General features: G+C 38.9%; 1 pseudogene; it reads left to right on the top strand.

Annotated features, from left to right (window-relative positions):
* Positions 1–5,914: 5,914 nt before the first annotated feature.
* Positions 5,915–9,952, top strand: LOC114027682 (annotated as a pseudogene).
* The last annotated feature ends 12,096 nt before the right edge of the window (positions 9,953–22,048 follow it).

Raw genomic sequence — 22,048 nt, forward strand, 5'->3', positions numbered from 1 at the left:
CTGCAGTGGAATCCAGGGATGAAGGATTCACTCACAGAAAAAGAACTGTGAAGTAAACTAGGCAAAGAAGAACCATCTGCCATTAGGCCCTGTGACCCCAAGAAATGGGTTTGGCATTTCAATCTGTTTCATTTGTCCTTCTCAGTTCTAGGTATAAGGATAGGAGTCCCCAATCCAAGAACTCAAGCTATGGTAAACCTTGGAACCTTGGAGCCCAGGATTCCAGGTCAGATGTTACCCCTAGTCCATCAGGGAAGCCCTGAGAAGGCAGGATCTAGGATGAAGCCCAAGGAGGGTCTTTAGATTTGGAACTTGGTATGGCCAATGCTATCTAGGAACCTAGCTAAGCTATAAACCTAAACCCCATCCCCTCGTCAGAAACTGAAGTGTTATAGGGAGGATTGTGCCCCTCTAGGAGAATTGTTTGCATGCTTGTTCTTGTTATATCTTTGAGTAAATATTTCTTTGTAAAATCTAATCTGACTATTAACTGCTTAAAGGGAACTGGAGTAACTAGACCGCTAAAATGGGAATCTTGAACCACTGGCAGAGACAGGAAACCCCATCGCCAATTCCTTAGTTGTATGAGTGAACACCAGCAGAGCAGGAAAGGTAAGATGTAAAAGGCCAGGCCTTTGGGCAGTGGGGACCAGGGTAATCACTGTTAAATTGGCATGTATCCTCTCCTTAACTAGTAGTGTGAGGATCTATAGAAGAGTATAGTCCTGGGTACATAGCAGTCTTTCTTTATGCTTATCTTGTGATTCTGTTTAATTTTTTTCCCCTTTGAGCCAAAGTATCCTCTGGTTAGGCTAGTAAAAGTAAATACATCGATAGAGGCTAAACGCAGATTCATAAAGTGTCCCAAACCTGAGACAGTTTCTAGGGGCCTGCATACTGTTCAAAATAGTTATTGAGCAACCGTCAGACTAGTAGCTATTTCTGAGTGTTAAGCGAAGTAAGTAATAGAAGAAAGACTCTTCCATTCCCCATCATTTTACAGAGAAAGAAAAAGCCCAACAAACATCAGAAATTACCCCAAGTGTTCTTCTAGGGACATAAGTGGAAGTGTAGGGGAAGGAGTTGCTGGGGGAGAGAGAGAGAGAGAGGTAGGGTAGAGAGGAGAGATGGGGAGGGAGAGAGGGAGGGGGAGAGAGACAGAGAGAGAGAGAGAGAGAGAGAGAGAGAGAGAGAGAGAGATTGAAAGCTTATTCTAAGAGCAGTAGTAGTCGGCCTGGGATGGACAAGCCTTCATAGCATTAAGGACAAAGTCCTGATGAGAATGCTTAGTAGCTCATTTTACAGGATGTCACCGTCATTTGGCCACACCTGGAGCCTTCTCCAGCTGGAATCACAGAATGTTAGAACCAGAAGAGACCTTGGAAGATAGAATGTTAGATCTAAAAGGGACAACTAGAGGAAGCAATGTGCTCATGATTACACCACAATTAAGTGGCAGAGCGAGGATTTAAACTAAGGTCTTCTGCTTCCAGATCCATTTTTTTTTCTCCTTGCATCACATTGCCCAGTACTGATGACTCCATACCATTCTGTTCTCTCCCATTTCCAAATGATAGGACTTAGGGTGCACACTCTAGCATCTCTATGTCTTATTCTCAACTTGTTTCATAGGTGTCAATTTTGTCTCCCCAGCTAAATTGTGGGTACTTTGGAGCTAGAGAAGGTGCCTTCACAGTTCTAACATAGAGACAGGTTACGGGTAGCTGCTAAATAAATACTGTTTTAATTGATTGATCCAAGGCAAACCAACTCCTCAGAAGGTACAAGCTCCTTCTCAGTCCCAAAACTGAGGGAATGCTTAGTGTTGCAGTTAGAAGAAGATGTAAGTATACAGCGCCATAACACAGCAGATCATATTTCAGTCTCTTCATTTCATCTGACAGCAGAGAAGCTGATTAAAAACAACCGTACAAGTCATGAAAGGGTAACTGGGCCCTTCATTTTCCCTCAGCTCAGACGCAGCAGCAGCTGTACTCCATGAGATAACTATTCAGGCAGAAAATTACTAATAGACACCATCTAGCTGATGAATGTCTTCTCCTTAATAATTGATATCACTCCATCTATTTTCAAAGGTTAGTTTTACATTAAAATTACAATGCTGAATAGGTCAGCCTGTAATTTAACGATAAATTATTTCTCCCCTTCATGTTAGTGTTGTGTTTGGATAATGATGAGGTTCTTATTCCTACCCACCTCCTGCCCCGCCCCCAATGAAACTATGAAAGAAATTGCTCATTTGGCCTAATCTCTTTTACCCTGGATTTGGGGACCTGATTCATCCTGACTCATTGTCAATTACTGGATCATATACTTCATGAATGAGTATGCATGTATTCTTGTTCTCTGTCTCTACGTCTCTGTCTCTTTGCCCGCCCCCCTTCTGTGTGCATGTGTTTTTCCATCCTCTCTCACTTTTAGTAAAATAATGGGTCACACTCAAGACTTACCTTTCTACCTTCCCCACTCTGTGGCCCAGAACTCATTATACATAGGAGTCAATCAGTCAGTCAATGAGCATTTATTATGTGCCTACTATGTACCAGGCACTGTAATAAGCACTGGGGATTCAAACAAAAGCAAAAGACAGTCACTGCCCTTGAGGAGCTCATAATCTAACTGGGGAGAAAATGTGCAATCAATCAATCAGTCAGTTCTCAAGTACTTATTTCATGCCTACCGCGTGCCAAGCACCCTGCTAGGTGCTAGAGATACAGAGACAAAAAAGAAAAAACAGTCCCTACTTGTGGAGCCTATATTCTAACAGGGGATACAATAAGAAGTATATCTTTAGGAATATACAGAATAAATGTAAGGGGAATTAATATGAATAAAGGCAAGGTGGTTAAATATAGGGAGGTTAGAGGAGAGAACAGTGATGAGGACAACCTTCTCAGGACATATGACCAGATGAAGACTTACTCATGTGATCTAGTGAGGGTAAGGGATGACTGATGGACAGCCTGAGTGCTGCAGGATAATTACTAAATTATCCTGCTGTTTCATTCCTTGATAGACTATAAACTACTTGAGGGCAGGGTCTCTATCATGGTTCATCTTTGTTTCTCCAGTGCCTAACACAGAGTCTTCTTTTTTTTTTTTAGTTACAGAAGGCCGATAGGGCTTTAAGAAAATTCTCAATGGAGGAGTTACAGAGAGACCCTGACAAAAATCACACAGGTGGAAGAGTGGAGGTGAGTTCTGTTTTGTACCAATGGAGGGAATGCATAGACCATTGAGCTCAGGGATCCAGGGAAGTAGGATCCTGAGTACATTTTTTTTCTTTCAAAGCTTTCTCAATTTAGAAATATGGTACTTTTGAGGAGGTCTGTATTCAGACCAATGTGCCTCAGTCCTGACATCATTACAGCACTGAGCTGGACCAAACACTTTCATTTTTATGATTCTCCCAATCACCCTATAAACTATTTTTGTCCCTACAAAAATATCACTACCTCCTGATGTCAAGCATGTTCAAGTTTATAAAAAGGACCATTTAGTCTGGTGGATAGAGTTAGGAGGGCTTAGGTTTGACTCTGTCCTCAAACACTTGCTACAAATGTGACCCTGAGGAAGCTACTTAACCTCTCCCAGCCTCAGTTTCTCCATCTATAGATTAAGAATAATGCCTGTAGCACTTCTCTCACAGAGTTATTATGAAGCTCAAGTAAGACAATGTCTGTAAAGCACTTTGCCAAACAGAAAGTACTATGGAAATGTCAGTTATTTGCGAAGTGCTTTATATGCATCATCTCCCACAAGCCTTTATGAAGTAAGGACTAAGACTTTATCCCCATGTCACAGAGAGAAAACAGGCTCAGCCTACTAAAGCTGTTGGTTCAGGATTATATAGCAGAATCTCAACCAAGTGTTAGGCTTTCTGATGTCTAATCTAGTTCTCATGATATAATATGATAAACATTTATTAAGTGCCTACTATGTGCCAAGCACTTTTCTAAGTGCTAGAGACACAAATAAGAAAAAGAAAGATTGTTTCTACCCTCAAGGAGCTTGCAATCTAATTGGGGAAGATAATACACAAAAGGAAACTGAAAAGGAAGGGACAGAGAGTGTAAGAAGGTACCCAGCTCGGGGCTGAGATGAAGAGATGATGATGGTATTGAAACCAAACAGAACAACTGGTACCAAGTGAAGAGATGGCTGGCATTTAAAGACTTCTATTAAAGGAGGCCATAGGAGGAGGTTTTTGCTCCACCCTCCAGCCTTCTGATCAGAGAGGCAGAAGCAACTAAGGATATTGATGAGGTGCAATGAGGTGGTTTGTCATCCAAACATTCATCTCTTTCATTAGAAAGAGAGAACAGGCATAAGAGATATTTAATAAGTGACAGTTGAATAAATAGATAAATGAATGAATGGAGTTTTTGTGAAGTCAAATAGTATCATGGTGGTGCAGACTGCTGGTCCATCTAGTCCAATATTCTCCAATAAAATACTGGAAAAAAATGGTTGGTTGGAAGATGCAATTGACCTCTAAAATACCAATTCAATCCAAACATTTATTTATTCTAGATTTCTCTGCCTAGTCCAAATGTTCTTTATGGACTGGAGTTTATGATGAGCAATAGATGGACAGATATACCCAACCCTGAGTTTGCTAGGCTACTTCTGTCCATCATTATCAGTCTTCTATTCATTCCAGTTCTGGCCTATTGATTTCCATTCCCAAGGACTCCTCTCCACCCCCACTTAGGGAATTCTCTCTCTCCCCCTCTCAATTTCATATTATTCTGTGGAATCACTTCCCCCTCCTTAAGAGACTCTGTGGTTGTACACTTAAGGAAAATAAATACTTTTTTGCAACTACAAAAAAAAAGACTCTGTGTTAGGCACTGGAGAAACAAAGATGAAATATGATAGAGACTCTGCCCTCAAGTAGTTTATAGTCTATCAAGGAATGAAACAGCAAATAACTATTAGTTCAAGTTAGAATATATGTACATAAGAGAGGCCAAACAGAAAGGCCTGAAAAATTCAAAGAAGGGGACATCGTCGCTCGCTGCAGGGATCAGGGAATGCCTCATAGAAGAGGTGGCACTTAAACTGAAGTTTAAAGGCAAAAGCATTATTTCAGTAAGCAGAGATGAGGTGGAGGGCATCTGTTCCTAGCACTGGATAGGTATGCAAAGAAACAGAGGCAGGAAGAGGTAGGATGAGATTAGCAGGTAGCAAGTAGTTCAGTCCTACTGGAGTACTGAGCTCATGAAGGGCAGTATTATGAAACATCATCATCTCAAAAGGCTAGGGATGTGTCCCCAACATACTTTATTTTCAATATAATTCCATGGTTATCTATTAAATTCAGTAAATAAATATATTCAAAATGCTATTCTGGGCATTAAAGGTCACAAAATAAGTCAATTAAGAAGAGTTTTTGTGAAGATGGCTGAATGAAAAGTCATAGAGAAGTCCAGTTCTCCCCTAAATCCTCCAGAAATGTCTAAAAAATAGCACCAAACAACTCATAATTAGAGACATGCAAAGAGAAATGACAATAAGCTCCTTTACTCAGTCCAAAAGTATTCAAAAAGATAAGCAGAATACTGAGGGGCCCGTCCACTAGGGAAGCCAGCACGAGTGAAGGTAAATAAGCCAGAAGCTTGTCAGCTATCAGACCAGAGTTGTTTCAGGAGGCACCTGAAGCCTGAAGCACTTTATGGGGAAGTTGTAAGGAAAGCAGAGAAAAACACAGATGGACAGAGAAGCCCAGGAAAGAAGAAATCTGCAATGCTCTGAGCATTCTGGCCACAAACATTCTGGCAAACACTGCCCTAAATGTGAAAACTCAGGATGCTAGAAATTAATTCCACTCAGATCCAAGATATTCTGAAGTCTGCAGAGCTCAATACTAGGGAATAGGAAGCCTTGGAGAATGGGAAACCTGCAGCACTCTGATGTCTCTTACCTCATACTCCAGAGTGAGAGTCAATAGCTGTGACTGCAATGTTTCCAGAAGCTACAAATCCACAGCAATCTGACCTAAGTTGCTCCAGGGGTCCCTTAAGACCACAACACCCTGAACCTGGGAAATCCAAGGGAGGCTGAATACAGCAGCTCTCTGAATACAGACACTCCACAAAAAGCAGAAAACAGGAACCCAAGACATCAAGATCAGGACCAAATAAGACATCAGAGAGTACAGGAAGAGGTAAACCTAGCACAAAAACCCAAAACAGGAACTGAGGCTAAAGATATGAGTAAACAAAAGGAGATGCTGAACACTATGAAAAAATGCAATGGGTCAAGAGACTCCCAATGGTATAGCCAAAAGAAGATAACTCTATAACTACAAGCACAGCCTCAGAGTTAAAAACTGGCTTGGCCACTAGAATCACAAGAGTATCCAGGAAAAAAATGAAGCAAGAAATTCAATAAATAAGTAAAAATAAAAGCAAAATAAGAACTTGGGAAGAAAGAAAAGAAAGCATTTAATGGAAAATAAGTAGTTTAGAAAATAGATGGAAGACTTTTCATAAGTAATAGATTTTATGAAAATTAAAATGTAGCAAACAAAAGTGAATGATTCTGTGAGGAATCATGAAATATTAAAGAAAGGATTAAAATAATTGGAGAATATGAATAATTTAATCCTAAAGAATTAGTGAGTCATAGAAACAATATATAATTCTATCAAAGAAAATAATAAAATGACATGCCAAAAATTTGTGTGCAGGAATTTAGGGAAATTTTATAGCTCTAAACACTTTCATTGACAAAATCAATGAATGCCCAGATCAACACATTGGGCATAGAACTAAAAAGAAAAGTACAAAACTAATAAATTTTAAAGTTTAACACAAGTTTAAATGGAAGTTCTTAAAATCAAAAAAGATATTTAACAAAATTTTTAAAATGTCTATCAAACCAATAAATAAAACTAAAAACTTTTTTTGGAAGGAGGGGACTAACAAAATATATCAACCACCGAAAATCAAATGACCGGTATCAAAAATGAAAAGGAAAAACTCACAACAGATGAAGAGGAAATTATTAGAAACCATTTTGTCCAATTATAGGCCAATAAAACTGACAACTTAAGTGAAATGGATGAATATTTACAAAAATATAAAATGCTCCAATTAACAAAACAAGAAAAAATAATTTAAAGGCCGTTCTTGGCGGTGGAGAGGAGAGCAAGTCATAAATGAGCTCCCAAAAACAAAAACCATAGCGCCAGATAAATTTACAACCAAATTTTTATCAAATCTTCAAAGAATAATTAATTCCAATGTTACATAAATTGTTTACTAAAAGGGGAAAATAAGAGATCCCTCCAAATTCCTTCTATGATATAGACCAATATTCCTAATTAATATTGAAGTGAAAATGTTAATAAAATGTCATTAAAGAAGCTACAGCAATACATTAAGAATCTTCTAACTATAATCACGTTAAATTTATCCCAGGACTTCAGGGTTGGTTCAATTTTAGGAAAATTATAAATACAATAGACTACACCAATAACAAAAACTATTAGAATCACATGATTACATTTTTTTTAAAAAAAGCTTTTAACAAAATATAACACCCATTTATGTTTTTAAAAAAACTTTTTTTTAAAACCTAGGAATAAATGGACTTTGCCTTAATATGGTAAATACAGTCTCTTTAAAATGAAGAGCCAAACACCCAGCTTATGGGGTTGAGCTGTAGTGGTTACTGGAAGTTGAACCTTGACTTAACAGCAACCTCATCTGGCTTCCCCTCGGGACCGCGAGAACTCTAGCAACCTCCCATCCTTGCTTTTCTCCCTATGTTAAACACAGCCAAGTCCACCAATGAAACTGTTAATTCACCAGCAGCCTGGCCTAGTAGTTGAAAAACAAAGAGAAAGACAGCATAGGAATAAGGTGCCAGTGTGTTGAAGTGAATATAGAACTGAGGAAAGCTAAGAAAGATGACCAGATGCTAAAAAGAAGAAATATCCTCACATTTTCTGATGATACTACTTTTGCTCTGCAAGAAAACTGCAATAACCAGAGCTCTGGGCTTTGGTCTGTTGAAGAAATTGTCAAAGATATAAACAGTAACAATCTAGAGTTTCAACTTCAGGCTACCCAAGGAAACTCTTTTCTAAGGAAAAATAGCTTCCGGGCCTCCCCCTGCCCAAATAATTGATGCTGGTATGATTCCAAAACTTGTAGGCTCCTTGGGCAGGAAAAATTGTCATCTTACTCAGTTTTAATCTGCTTGGGCACTTACCACCAAACATTGCTTCTGAGGCATCCAACCAAACATGACTGTGGTAGATGTAGAGGGACTGTACCTGAGGTCATTGCCCTATCTGCCTCTCTCTAGTCTCAAGTCAATGAACAGGAAATGAACAGGGTTCTGGGAAACATTGCAGGTCATGGTTCAGCCTGCAGAGACTTGGTTATCAAGTGTGGTGCAACAGACACTTTCTAGCTCTGCTCGCAGTCATATATGTAGTTCCTCGTCAGGAATAACTTCTATAGGATAAACAAAGACTCCTGAGGTAGATGAAGCAAGCTCATTTATTACACTATTTTATGTTCCTGCAAGAAGTGGGTGTGCTGCTAGAGGCAGACTCACCCTACAGAAGTGAAGGCAAGAAGTTATATTGTGTCTCTCCCTCGTTTCTCCATTGACTGGATACTTCGAGGTGTACAACTTCCTGGAACACCCACTTCATATTACTCCTTAGTATGTTCTCTCCTCCCCACTACATACAACATTGTACCTTGAATTGTGTTAATCCTGCCCCCCCCCCCCCCCCCGCCCCTGCCCCCAGGAGAAGTTAATATGCACAGATGCAGAGGCTCATTAAGCATGCGCATCTTAGCCAAGCTATAACCTGTGTATTATTTTCTTCACTCCTAACCACACTGCTAACGTCAGCAGGTTTTGTCTGTGTCTGAGTAGTATTGTTAAAAATAATTCTTGAGCAAGACCACTCCTTCTGCTCCTGTGACAATTTCTAAATTCTATTGTTAGTACCACTTCCTCTACATCTTTGGAAACATGGTTTCTTATACTTTATATTCCTGATACATCATCATTACCACTTAAGAAATCTTACCTAGACACTTTCAATTCTTTGTCATCACAAGAATTCTGCTCCCCTAATAGAAGCCATTGAGCAAATCCTTCCCACCATAGTTTACCTTTTGCGTCATGGTGATCCAGAAGTTCTGACAGATACCTGTTGGGTCATGTCCTACCTCAAATGGCTGGACTGAAGTGGTATGGAAACTGGAGTCGTCCCACAATTAATGAAACTTCTAGGATCTGGTAAATTGTCAATAGTGTCTCCTTCCTTTCAAGCTATAAGAAACATTGTCACTGTGACAGATGAAGAAACTAGACTCGAGAGCATTTTCTGTCTTTCCTAGACCACTTACTTACCCCAAAACCTATATCCAGAAGGAGGTTGCATGGACAATCTCAAACATCACAGCTGGTCATCAGAATCAAATACAGCAAGCTATGAATCATGGACTAGTTCCATACTTGGTTGTAATTCTGTCAAAGGGAGACTTTGAGTCATAGAAAGTTGTTGTATGGATTGTCACAAACTACACAAGTGGTGGAACAATTGAACAGATTACGTATCTTGTTCGAAATGGAATTCTGGAACCCTTAATCAATCTCTTGTCTGCGAAAGACAGCAAAATGGTCCTGGTTATTTTGGATGCAATTTCAAATATTTTTCTAGTGACTGAGAAACTAAATGAAACTGAAAAACTGTATCCTAATTGAAGAATGTGGAGGACTAGACAGAAATGAAGTGTTCCACTCCCTTGAAAATGAAATAGTACATAAGGCTTCCTCAAGCTTAATTGAAAAATATTTCTCCACAGAGGAAGATCAAAATGTTGTATCAGAATCTACCTCCAATGGCGATACCTTCCAGATTCAAGATGGCACACCTAAGACCTTTAACATTTAGATTTTACACTCAGATCATCAAGTCTTGCATGCCTTGTTCTTGGTATAATTTGTTTTGCAGTCTCTCCACTTAGATCTTTGTTTAAATGTGACTGTTAATATGGCACTAAAGCATGCTTGAACTGTTTGAACTCTGCACCATCTATATAAAACCTCTCTCCTGAATAGGGTTCTTATTTCTATATGGAATTTCCTGTCTTGCAGTGTCCTGTAAACAAAAACTTAGCCCCTCCCCCCCAAAAAATGAAGAATCACAATAGACTGGAGGGCTTTCCAATAAGATCAGGGATAAAATAAGCATATCCACTATTACCACTATTATTTGATATTTTACAGAGATGCTGCAATAACAAGAAAGGGAAATCTTTGCAGATGTAATAGCTAAATAATTACAGCAGGTAAATAAAACACCAATCAAACTTAGCCAAATTCATCTAGAAGAACAAGAGGTCAAAAATTTCAAGAGGAGTAATGAATATAACTAGAAAGAAGACTTAGGAATACCAGTAATCATTAAAAACTATTTGGGAACTGGTTAAAAATAGAAAAGTTAATCAGTAAAATATATTAGGAACCCAAGAAAAGATATTAACAAAGTAACTTAGTGTTAAATAAACTCAAGGACCCAAGTAACTAGGATAAGGACTTTCTATCCAACAAAATCTTTTAGGAAAACTAGACATCAGTTTGGCAAAAATTAGATTCAGACTAATATCTAACACCATCTACAAGTGGAAACAGGATCCAGATGTGAAAAGTCACATCATAAATAAAGTAGAGGAACAGTGGAGTAGTTATCTTTTCTAACTATGGCCAGAGGTAGAGTTTTTGACCAAGCAAAGGTTAAAAAGAATCACAGAGTTAAACTGACTATTTTAACTACATAAAATGGGAGAGGGGGCTGCAGGAAATATGCTCAAATAAAATAAATTAAATTATATTTAGAAGAAAGAGAGTTAAGTAGGGAAAATATTTGTAGGAGATCTGATATTTGAAATATATAAGGAAATATTCAAATATATAATAACAAGAGCCATTCTCTAATGGATGGATGGTCAAAGGATATTTAAAGAGGCAGCTCTCAGAAGAAGCTACCAATAACCATATGAAAAAATTCTCCAAATAACTCATAATAAGGAAAACTGCAAATTAAAACAATTCTAAAGTTCATCTCATACCCATCAAATTCTGGGAAAGGATATGAGAGGAGAAGCACACTAATACACTGTTGGGGGACCTGTAGATTGATCCAGCCATTCTAGAATGCAATTTAGAACTATACCTAAAAATTCACTAAACTGTTCCTACTCTTTGACTTTGTTGTACCACTATAAAGTATTTATCACAGAGATATCTAAGAAAGAAGGAAATAATCTATACGTACAAAAATATCCATTGTAGTACCTTTTTATTGTAGCAGGGAATAGAAACCAACCAGGTTTCCACCAATTAAGAAATGACGACAAATTATGTATACAGCAAATTATGGTATACATTTACCATATATGAATATGGAAAATTATTGCACTGTAAGGAGTAATGAAAGAAATGGATTTAGAGAAACCTTGAAAGACTTATATGAACTAATATAGAGTGAAGTGAAAAAGGCCAAAACAAGTTAAATAACAACTACAATATTTTAAATAAAAATGACTTTGAAAGAATAAGAACTCTGATGAATGACCAACCATTATTCCAGAGGCTTAGGCATGCTACCCACCCCCTGACCAGTAGGTGAGGGAATAGAGATACAAAATAAGACCTACCTTTTTTTATATGTGTCCAATGTGCAGATTTGTTTTGCTTTACTATAGTAATTACTATAAGGGAGAGCTTTTTAAAAAAGACAAAGAGAACTGTGAGGGAGATAGGGTTAGTCATTGTGATGCCAAGAAAAGAAGGAAAAGTCATTGGAGACTTTTTGCAATACATAGACAAGAACAAAAGACAATGCTGTGGAAACACACAAACAAATAGTATAGCTCTGAAACAAATGTGTTGAATTCATTTTTCCTATTAAACATAATATTTATACATAATAAAGATCCATAGTTTATTATAGAATCTTCTTTTTCTGCTCTTTTTTTGCCTATGGAAATATACATGTTTTCTAGTGCTTGTCAAGTTCAGAATTATAAAAAATAATTTTAAAAAAAGATAAATCACCCAGTTTCAAATTTATAAAGCTTATAGTCCAATAAGAGAGGCGGGGGCATGAGAACTACAGCTGTATGACAACAAGAGAAGTACAAAGTGCTGCACAAAGTCCAAGGAAGGAAGTCATCACCAACTAGGGGAATCAGAGAAGACCTTATGAAGGAGATGAAACCTGACAATAATCCTATATGTGCGTGTATATATATATGTGTGTGTGTTTATGTATGTATGTATGTGTGTGTGTATATATATACTTATATATATATATACTTCTCCAATCACTTCTTGAACCTGTATTTTCCAGCTGTGGCACCCTTTGGGGCAATAAGTTCCCTGATGAGGAAAGAAAAACTTCTTTTCATTTATCCTAAAAATTATCTCTTTTTCAAAATTCAAGACAGGGTGGGCTTGGAGAGGGAGGGAAGAGCAGGAATTAGAGCAGCAACACTCAAGTTTAGTCTCCTGGGCATTAGGGAACATGTCCTTGCTCATCTTCTTCATACCTTTTCATAACTACATAAATGTCAGTCACACTCTCCATTAACCTTTGCCTTTCCAGATTAAATAATCCTGGTTTTCTCCTTCCCCCTCTCAGGACCTCCTGCACCTATGACATAAGTGGGACTCCATGATGACCAAAACATTTCAAACATAATAGGTAAAGATAAATCATGTTGTTGTAAAAGGGGAAAAAAGATGTTCTATTTTTGTTTTCTATATTCTTGATACTGTCCAAAACCTTGTTGGTCCTTTGGGACCACAGTTTTTGCCTTAAAGTAGTGGTCTATAAGGCTAGTTATGCTATTTACTGCCTTGTGACCTTGGAAAAGTCACAGATTCCTTCAACTTGAGGGCGAGAAGGGACCTCGGCTGCTATCTAGTCCAACCCTTACCCAAAAGACACCCTCACTGTAACACTTAGCCACTTTGGGTGTCTGTTTCCTCATCTATAAAATGAGGAGTCTGTTTCTAAGTTACCTTTCAATCATAATTCCTATGCTCTTGTGACTCCCCACCCCCATGTCCTTTTCCTAAATGACAGTGATAGGAGATGGATAATGACTTGGGCCCAGAATTGAGCAAGATGAGCAAATAATACAGCCTACACTTCTATGTTGTTCTGAGTGTGCAGGCTGAAAAATGGTATCACCTACGTCGCAAGTCTATTTAGTTGAATGATACTTTCTATTGTCCGTGTGAAAGTAAAGTCATAAAATGGTGAGCAAAGCACTTTGCTCATGACAGCCCTGGGATGTAGGTGAGAATGATATTATTATCCCCATTTTAAGCTGACTAAACCTTTCTCAGTCCCTCCAAACATACACATACACACACACACACACACACACACACACACACACACACACACTCACACATACACACCAACTGCTGGTGCTTTCCCTATAAGAATACCTTTCACTTAAAGTGTCTATGTCTTGTACATACAACTTTTTTATGTGTTTTCACCTCCATTAGAATATAAACCTCTTTAGGGAAGGGACCATGTTTTTGCCTTTCTTTGGATTGCCAGTACTTAGCACAGTGCCTGGTATGTAGTAAGCACATAAGTAATGCTTGTTGATTGATTCAGTGAGGTTGTGACTTGCACAAGCTCCCGTTTTGGTTGTTCAGTCATTTTTCAGTCGTGTCTGACTCTTTGTGACCCCCTTTGGGGTTATCTTGGCAAAGATACTGGAGTGGTTTGCCATTTTCTTCTCCAGCTCATTTTACAGATGAGGAAACTGAGGCAAACAGGGTTAAATGACCTGCTCCGGGTCACACATCTAGTAAGTATCTGAGGCCAGATTTGAACTCCGAAAGATGAGTCTTCCTAATTTCAAGCCCAGTGCTCTATCCACTATGTCACCTTGGGTATTGTTACTGTAGCTTTAAAGGGGATTAGAATCTTAGGTGTTCTGTTACCAATAGCAATTCATACTTTAGAAACAGCATATAAGACATTATCCAAGACAGGCACTGCTGGAAAAGGAGTTGGCCAGTCACATAAGCATGAGAGCCCACAGATGGCCAGTTCCAGAGCTGCCAAGGTACCCTCAGGATACAGGGAGAGAACGGGAGGACTTGGATGCCATACCTTGGATAGACTTTACAGAAGACTCCTGTGAGAACATGAATAAGAATTACAACTTCTCCCAGGGTCTGTGGTCCACACCAGTGGGAAGTATCCACTCTGAAGAGATACACAGATCCTTCAAAGTACCAGAAGTGATAGATAGCTCTCCTGTTTCATGGATGAAATAGCTGACGTTTATTAGAGTCAGCACAAACTCCAGAGGCTGTTGCTCACTTGGTGTGCGCATGTGCAGGCTGAAAACTGTATTGGCAACATCACATAAGTTCATTTAATTAAATGATAATTTCCATTGTCCCTATGAATGTAGCAAGTCATAAAATGGTGATGCTTAAAGGGGAGAGCCTGGGGTAATGTGCAGTGAGCTTAATTGATACTCAAACCGCTGATTGTAAATATACTCAGGTGGTGAAGTTCACACTGTTTTATGGTAGAAGTCATTTTTTTATTGGCAATTCCGTGTAATTGTAAAATTTTGAGAATTACTGGGCCAGACAAGATTTGGGTTGGGTTGGGGTTTTTTAACTTGTTTGAACTTCTAAAGCAGAGCGTTTTTCTTCCTCTACCTCTAACCCAAATTCTGAAGTACCATAGAAGAAAATTTCTCCTAGATTTCAAAACTCATAAGCCTAGCAGGCCACTTTAGAACACAGCTAGCCCCAAATCCTCATTCTTCTCCAAAGAATTACAGATTTAGAGCTGGAAGGAACCTTGGAGGTCATCTAATTCAACTCCCTCATTTTACAGGTAAGGAAACTGAGGCTCAGAGACCTATATGACTTCCTCAAGGTTACATGTATAGTAACTGAGACACAGAGAAGATCAAAAAGTAGTGGAAAGTGGGAACAAAACCTCTGTCTTTCAACTCCTGTTCCAGAGACCTTTCCACTACACTTTTCTGCAGAATTTTGTCTATGTGAACTGAATGGAGAAGATGAAAGCCATTTAAATTGGATTCCCATCCTCCCGCACTCCCCTTTTTCCTCCCCCTACCACTGGCAGCCTCTGACTCTATAAACACGTTTTCCCAGGGTGGATGGACATCTTACTATCTACCCTGCTGTACCATATTTTCCTCTCTTCACCTAGCACAGCATCATTCAGAACATATTTCCAGAGACCATAATGCCCCATTTCCCTCTGGAAGTAAATCCACTTGGCTTTTGAATGCCTCCCTATGCATAAGCTGTCCTGATTAGTGAGTGCAAAATCACCTAATCCATTATATCTATCCAGACCTAGATGAATGTTTCACATTCCATCTAGCCATCCACTCCAGACATCTTGTCAGTTGACCTCCTGCCGCACATATATCTCATCCCCCACTTTCTCCCTCTTCCCCTGGAAACACTAAACAAATCAATACTGCCATTTTACCAATAGTACCAATTTAACATTTTGTAAAGGGAATGATAATCAACTACCCTATAGCTCCACTCACCATCCGAATCAATAAATCAGCAAGCATTTATTAAGCACCTACAATGTGTTGGGAATTGTGCTGGGTAGTTGGGACACGAAGACGAGGGGATAAAAAAAAAAACAATCTTTGCACTCCAGGAGCTTACAGTCTATTGGGGGAAATACCATGTACCTATGTAAATATATACAGAATAATATAGGCAGAATAAAAAATAAACATAAAGGAATTAAATGCAAGATAGTTGAGGAAGGGTAAGTAGAGAGTTAGCACTAACTCCCTTCCCTGGTCAGGATTTTCTCACATGTGTTGTCTCCTCAAATTAAAATGCGACCTCCTAGGGGCAGCTAGGTGGCGCAATGGATAAAGCATGGGCCCTGAAGTCAGGAGGACCTGAGTTCAAATCTGGCCTCAGACCAAACACTTGACACGTACTAGTTGTGTGACCTTGGGCAAGTCACTTAACCCCAATTGCCTCACTAAAATTAAAAAAAAAAAATGCAACCTCCTTAAGGGAAAATACTGCCTCACTTCTGAATTTGTATCTCTAGTGCTTAGTTCAATGCATGGCACATAGTAGGTGCTTAATAAATGCTTTTTTTTATTATTTATTCATTCAAGGAATGGAAGATAATGAAGTTACCTTTAAAAAAAATCCCTGGGACAAACATAGCCAGTGATGTAATGGGTAGAGTGCTGGGCTTGGAATTAAGAAGACCTGAGTTCAAATATTGATCTCAGATACTTACTAGCTGTGTGACCTTGAGCAAGACATATAACCTCTGTGTCAATGTCCTCAACTATAAAATGGGGGTCATAATAGAGGATCAATGAGATAATATTTATAAAAGTGCTTAGCACAGTGCCTGGCAGATATAAAGGCTTGTATAAATTCATATTGCACACATTGGTGTGATATAAATGCTAATTCCTTTTCCCATAAATCCCTGCCATCTTCTGACTAGGGACGAGTCAAGGTAAGTAATACTTATGTCTTCTCTCTCCAGGTGCCCTTGATAGCAGATAAGTAGAGCTTTTTTTTTCTGTTCCTTCAGGAAGGATCACCAGTATTAAAGCTGGAAAAAATTTTGGAAGCCATCTCTTCCTACACCTTCATTTTACAAATAAAGAAAAAGTGGCCTCATGAGGTTTAGTGATGAGCAAGTTTACACAGCTAGTAAGAACTGGGATTCAAACCCAGGTCCTCTGAGATCAAATCTATTCCCCTTTTCAGAAGCAGAGTCGTGTTTAAATCCATCCCTTTATATCCTCCTGAGTTACAGTTTAAGCACAGGATTCAGGGACCCATTTTTTATGGAACTTCTTCTGGAAGCAGAGCCCAACTTAACATAAGATAATCAATGCTTCATCTCATATGCAGTTGACACGGAGGAGGGAGACACTTCTCACTTTGCCTCCTTAAAGCTCCAGCCTACTCCCTTCCTGGCTATGGCTACCTCCAACCCTTTCCAAGGGTCCCTTGGTCTTCACAGCCCTCCCCTGGGGCACCTTCCTATAGATCCAATTGACTAAACTTAACCCAACCTAACCCTTTAATCAATCACCTAACCTTGGAACAACAAGCCACATGGGACACCTGGGACCAAAGCAGGATCAGCAGGAAAGGTACGGTAAATTATGATTCATAGTAAAGTAAGCCCTAGCCTTCCCTCGGTCTCTAATCTCTGATTTCCTTTACCACTGCATCTTTTGAGAATCGGAGCAGGAAAAAGCTCATTGGATTTTGAGTAAAAGAAAAAAAAGGAGGGAGGTACAGCTAGGTGGCATTGTGGATAGAGCACCGGCCCTGGAGTCAGGAGGTCCTGAGTTCAAATCCAGCCTCAGACACATAACATTCTCTTGCTGTGTGACCCTGGGCAAGTCACTTAACCCGAATTGTCTCTCACACACACACAAAAAAAAACCAAACCCTAAGTTGTGACCTGGGGAAAATCATTACCACTCTAGGTCTCAGTTTCCTAATCTATAAAACAAGTGGGTCTGATAGTCAATAAGCTATTAAGCCCCTACTCTATACCAGGTACATGCCAAGCCTTGGGCATTATACTAAGTTAGATGACTCCCTAGGTTCCTTCTAGCTCTAAATTGTTAATCCAATGGCTCCTATTCCTGCCATCTTCTGGTACTAATTAAAATCCAGCTTTCTCCTGGTAACACATCTCTTGGTATCCTCTCCAGGACTGACTGTTCCATCTCTCAATCCTGGTCACACAAAGCCAGGAAGCAGAGCTGGCAAACTCATTTCTGCCTATTGCCACTTTTGGGCATTCCCTTTGACACCACCACTCAACACTACCTCTGTCTCCATCCCACCCACCTCCCCAAGAAGTTCAGGAACTTATTCACTCCCTTTTCATCTCAATCCTCACATCCCTGGCTTCCCAGGATCTTAACCTCCTCAGCTCCTTTACCCTCATTCAATCAACCTGAACCAAAAACAGGAGTATTCTTAGCATAGTGCCCAACACATAGTAGTCACTTACTAAATGCTTCATGACTTGGCTTCACCTTAGAGACCCTTCCTTAAGCAAAAATTAATTCACCCCAAAATCACAGTTACAGGGTCCCTCAGACAGTGACATGCACAAAAACCGTGTTTCCCCATTCATCACCGCTATTGTCTACACAGTATTGTTGTTGCTGTTGTTCAGTCGTTTTTTCAGTCATGTCTAACTCTTCATGACCCCTTTTGGGGTTTTCTTGGCAATGATACTGGAGTGGTTTACCATTTCCTTCTCCAGCTCATTTTACAGGTGAGGAAACTGAGGCAAACAGGTTTAAGTGACTTGCCTAGGGTCACACAGCTAGTAAGTGTCTGAGGCCAAATTTGAACTCAGGAAGATGAGTCTTATTGACTCCAGGCCCAGTACTCTATCCATTGCACCTCCTAGCTGCTGCATACATAATAGTACCGTTACCCTAGGCTGTAATAAGGGATAGTTCCTTGGCCTGTCATTCACAAACAGGTTTTCCATTTTAGTTGTCTATATGTGGTGTAGGTGCTTTTCTGTGGTAATTTTCAACTCCTTTCTACCTGTTCCAAAAGTAACTCCCTTCACTGGTCTGGCTTTGCAAAAAATGTATCCATCCAGAGGCATGCCACAGCGCTTTCACCATACATGAAATTTTACCTGAGAGATAATGCTATAAATGTGTTAGGCAAACTAATAAGCAACACACACATACATGCAAGCACGCACGCGCACACGCACACACACACACACACACACACACACACACACACACACACACCAGCTTATGGCTTCTCTATAGAACCAGAAACCTCAGAACTTCAAGAGATTTTCTGATCAACTTTACCTACCTCTAGGCAAGATTGTACCTGAACAGCATACAGCTGCTTATTTTTCTGTAAACTTCCTCTGTATGCACAGAGAACTGAGGCTAAATACAGACAATGACCCATTTACAACATAAAAACTCAAGATCAACTTTTAACTGGGTCACACAACTAGACCCCTTTTTCTTCATGAATGTTGACTTAGGTCGTGCATCCTAACACTCAAACACCATAGAATTAGACTCTGAAGAGACCTCAGAGGTCATAGACTAGCTAAGGGCAGCTAGAAGGTACAATGTTTAGAATACTAGGCCTTGAGTCAGGAAGACCCGAGTTCAAGTTCAGCCTCATGCACTAGCTGTGTGACCCTGGACAAGTCATTTAGCTTCAGTTTCCTCAACTGTAAAATAGCCATAATAGCACCTATCTCCCAAGGTTGTTGTGAGGAACAAATGAGATAATATTTGGACAGTGCCTGGCAAATAGTAGATAATAATAGCTAACATTTATATAGTGCTTACTATATGCTAAGCATTTCACAATTGTTATCTCATTTATAAATGTTAGCTCTTACTTTTTTATTATTATTATTAACTTCTACCTGACATAAGAATCTCTTACATAATACTATGAGGAAAAGTCATCCAGTCTCTTCTTGAAGGTCTCCAGTGGTGGGAAACTCACTACCTCTGAAGGCAGTCTATTCCACTGATCAGTCAATCAATAAATTATTTATTGATTATCACTCAATCAATTAATTAAGCATCTACTATGTGCTAGACACTGTGCTAAGTACTAAATGGGCATAGCCCTGATAGGTAAGTCTACTAGTTAAGAAATTCTTCCTTATGTTGAACCTAAATCCATTTCACTGATGATATTTCCATTCCATTGATAAGAATCAAGTAACTAGCATTTATTAAGCACCTATTATGTGCTGGGTCCTGTGCTAGGTGCTAGGAATACAAAGATAAAAATAAAATATTTCCTGCCCTCAAGGTACTTTAAATCTGTCAGAGATGCATGTGAATAGGGTGTCCCAAAATACTCAGCACAGCTTCAAGCTTTAAAAACTTCAGAAGTACAAATGCTACAAACTTACCCACAAAAAAAATTGAAAGTTGATTTATATTTCTTCTACTTATTTAATTTTATGAATTTTGAATAAATTTTCATCTTAATTTTAACAAGATTGTCACTATGCATTATATGTGTGACTGTTTCTGAATGACACTTTCTCAGACCAGTGGATCAATTGAAGAGGTCCTATGCTTGACCACCTCGGTCACCTGATCTATCGCCATTAGATTTTTTTCTTTCGGGTCCCATCAGAACTGTCATGTATGGGTCAAAAATCTCATTCTTTGGATGACCTTAAGGCTGGGATTACAAATACATTCTTTTCAGTCACTGAGCAGCAAATGATGAAAGTTTTTACAAGGTTCAAAAATTGACTATGGTGATATAGAGAAAAAGATGGTGATTATGCTGGATTTTAATAAGAAACAAACATATCAATATTTTAAATAATTAAGCTTTCAAATGTTATTTTTGTAAGTTGGAAGCATTTATACTTCTGAAATTATGAAAGCTTAAAACTGCACTAAGATTTCTTGGGATACTGTATAAGTAGATTAAAAATACATACATAAGGTAATTTGAGGGGAGGAAAGCAGCAACTGAGGGGATCAGTAATGGCCCAATGTGGAAGGCAGCACCCAAGCTGAACTGTGAAAGAAACTGCAGATTCTAATAGGCAGCGGTGAGGAGGACTGGTGTAGGGAAAAGCTAGGACTCCAAGTTCTGAACCCTCGAGCTTTAGAAAATCAAGTTATTTTATCTTTCACCTCACTGCTTTTCAATGCACTGAATTCGTATTAAGAAGACCTACCCTCAGGTCCTAGTTAAATCACAGAGAGACCTTAGAATCAGAACCGAAAGGAACCTAAGAAGCCAACTAGTTCACCTCATTCATTTTATTTTTTTTTATCCTTTATATATTTATTTTTAAATGTATTAAATAAAATAAGCATTTCCTTTTGGAATTATGTCCGAAGAGTTATTAAACTGCCTATACCCTTTGACCCAACAATGACACTACTAGATTTATTTCCAAAGATGATTAGGGAAAAAAGAAAGGAACCTTCATGTTCTAAAATGTTTACAGCAGCTCTCCTTGTGGTGGCAAAGAACTGGAAACCGCAGGGATGCCCATCAATTGAGGAATGACTGAATAAGCTGTGGTATATGATTGTGATGGAATACTCCTATGCTGTAAGAAATGATGAGCTCAATGATCTTACAAAAACATGGATAGAATTGCACAAAATAACAAACAGCGAAATGAGCAGAACCCAGAGAATGCTGTATACTATAACAGCAGTTTTGTTTTAAGAATGACTCTGAATGGATGTCATTTTGACTATTATAAATACCCAGATTAACTATAAAGAACATAGGAAGAAAGGTGCTCTCTGCACCCACTCATTTTATGGATAGGGAAACTGAAATCCAGTGAGGTTAACTAACATTCACAAAATCACAAAAGAAAATCGCAGAGTGGAATTTGGTCCCAGTTTCCTTGACACCAAATCCAGTAGCTTTTCAGCCATTCCTCACAACTGAAGCTCTCTGAGCCTCCCCATCTGCAAAAGTAAAGAGTAGACTAACTTACATTTAAAGCAGGAGGAATTCTTAACCTAGCATTTATGAATTTGTTTTGTGCTTTTTAAAAATATATTTTGATAACTATTTTTAAGATAATTGGTTTACTTCATGATCCTGGGTATATGATTTTGCATATTTAAATACATTATTCTGAGAAGAGGTCTATAGACTTCACCAATGCAAGCACGCTAGTACACTGCTATTTCTGTGGCAGCTGGTCCCGGTCAGCGACATGCCTCATACTGGATAAATCAGCAATACTGCTCTCATAAAAACAGCCATTGCGTGATCCAGGGTGTTTCTTCAGACTGCTGTGTGTGTGTGCACTGTGGTTGAAATTAGGAGCTTGGCACAGAATACTCAAATGGGAAGAGGTAGGAGAAGAGAACCTGAATGAAAAACACATTGTTTCTCTCTCTCTCTCTCTCTCTCTCTCTCTCTC

The sequence above is a fragment of the Vombatus ursinus genome, unplaced genomic scaffold (genome assembly GCF_900497805.2).
Source record: "Vombatus ursinus unplaced genomic scaffold, bare-nosed wombat genome assembly UNPS02014863.1, whole genome shotgun sequence".
Lineage (NCBI taxonomy): Eukaryota > Metazoa > Chordata > Mammalia > Diprotodontia > Vombatidae > Vombatus > Vombatus ursinus.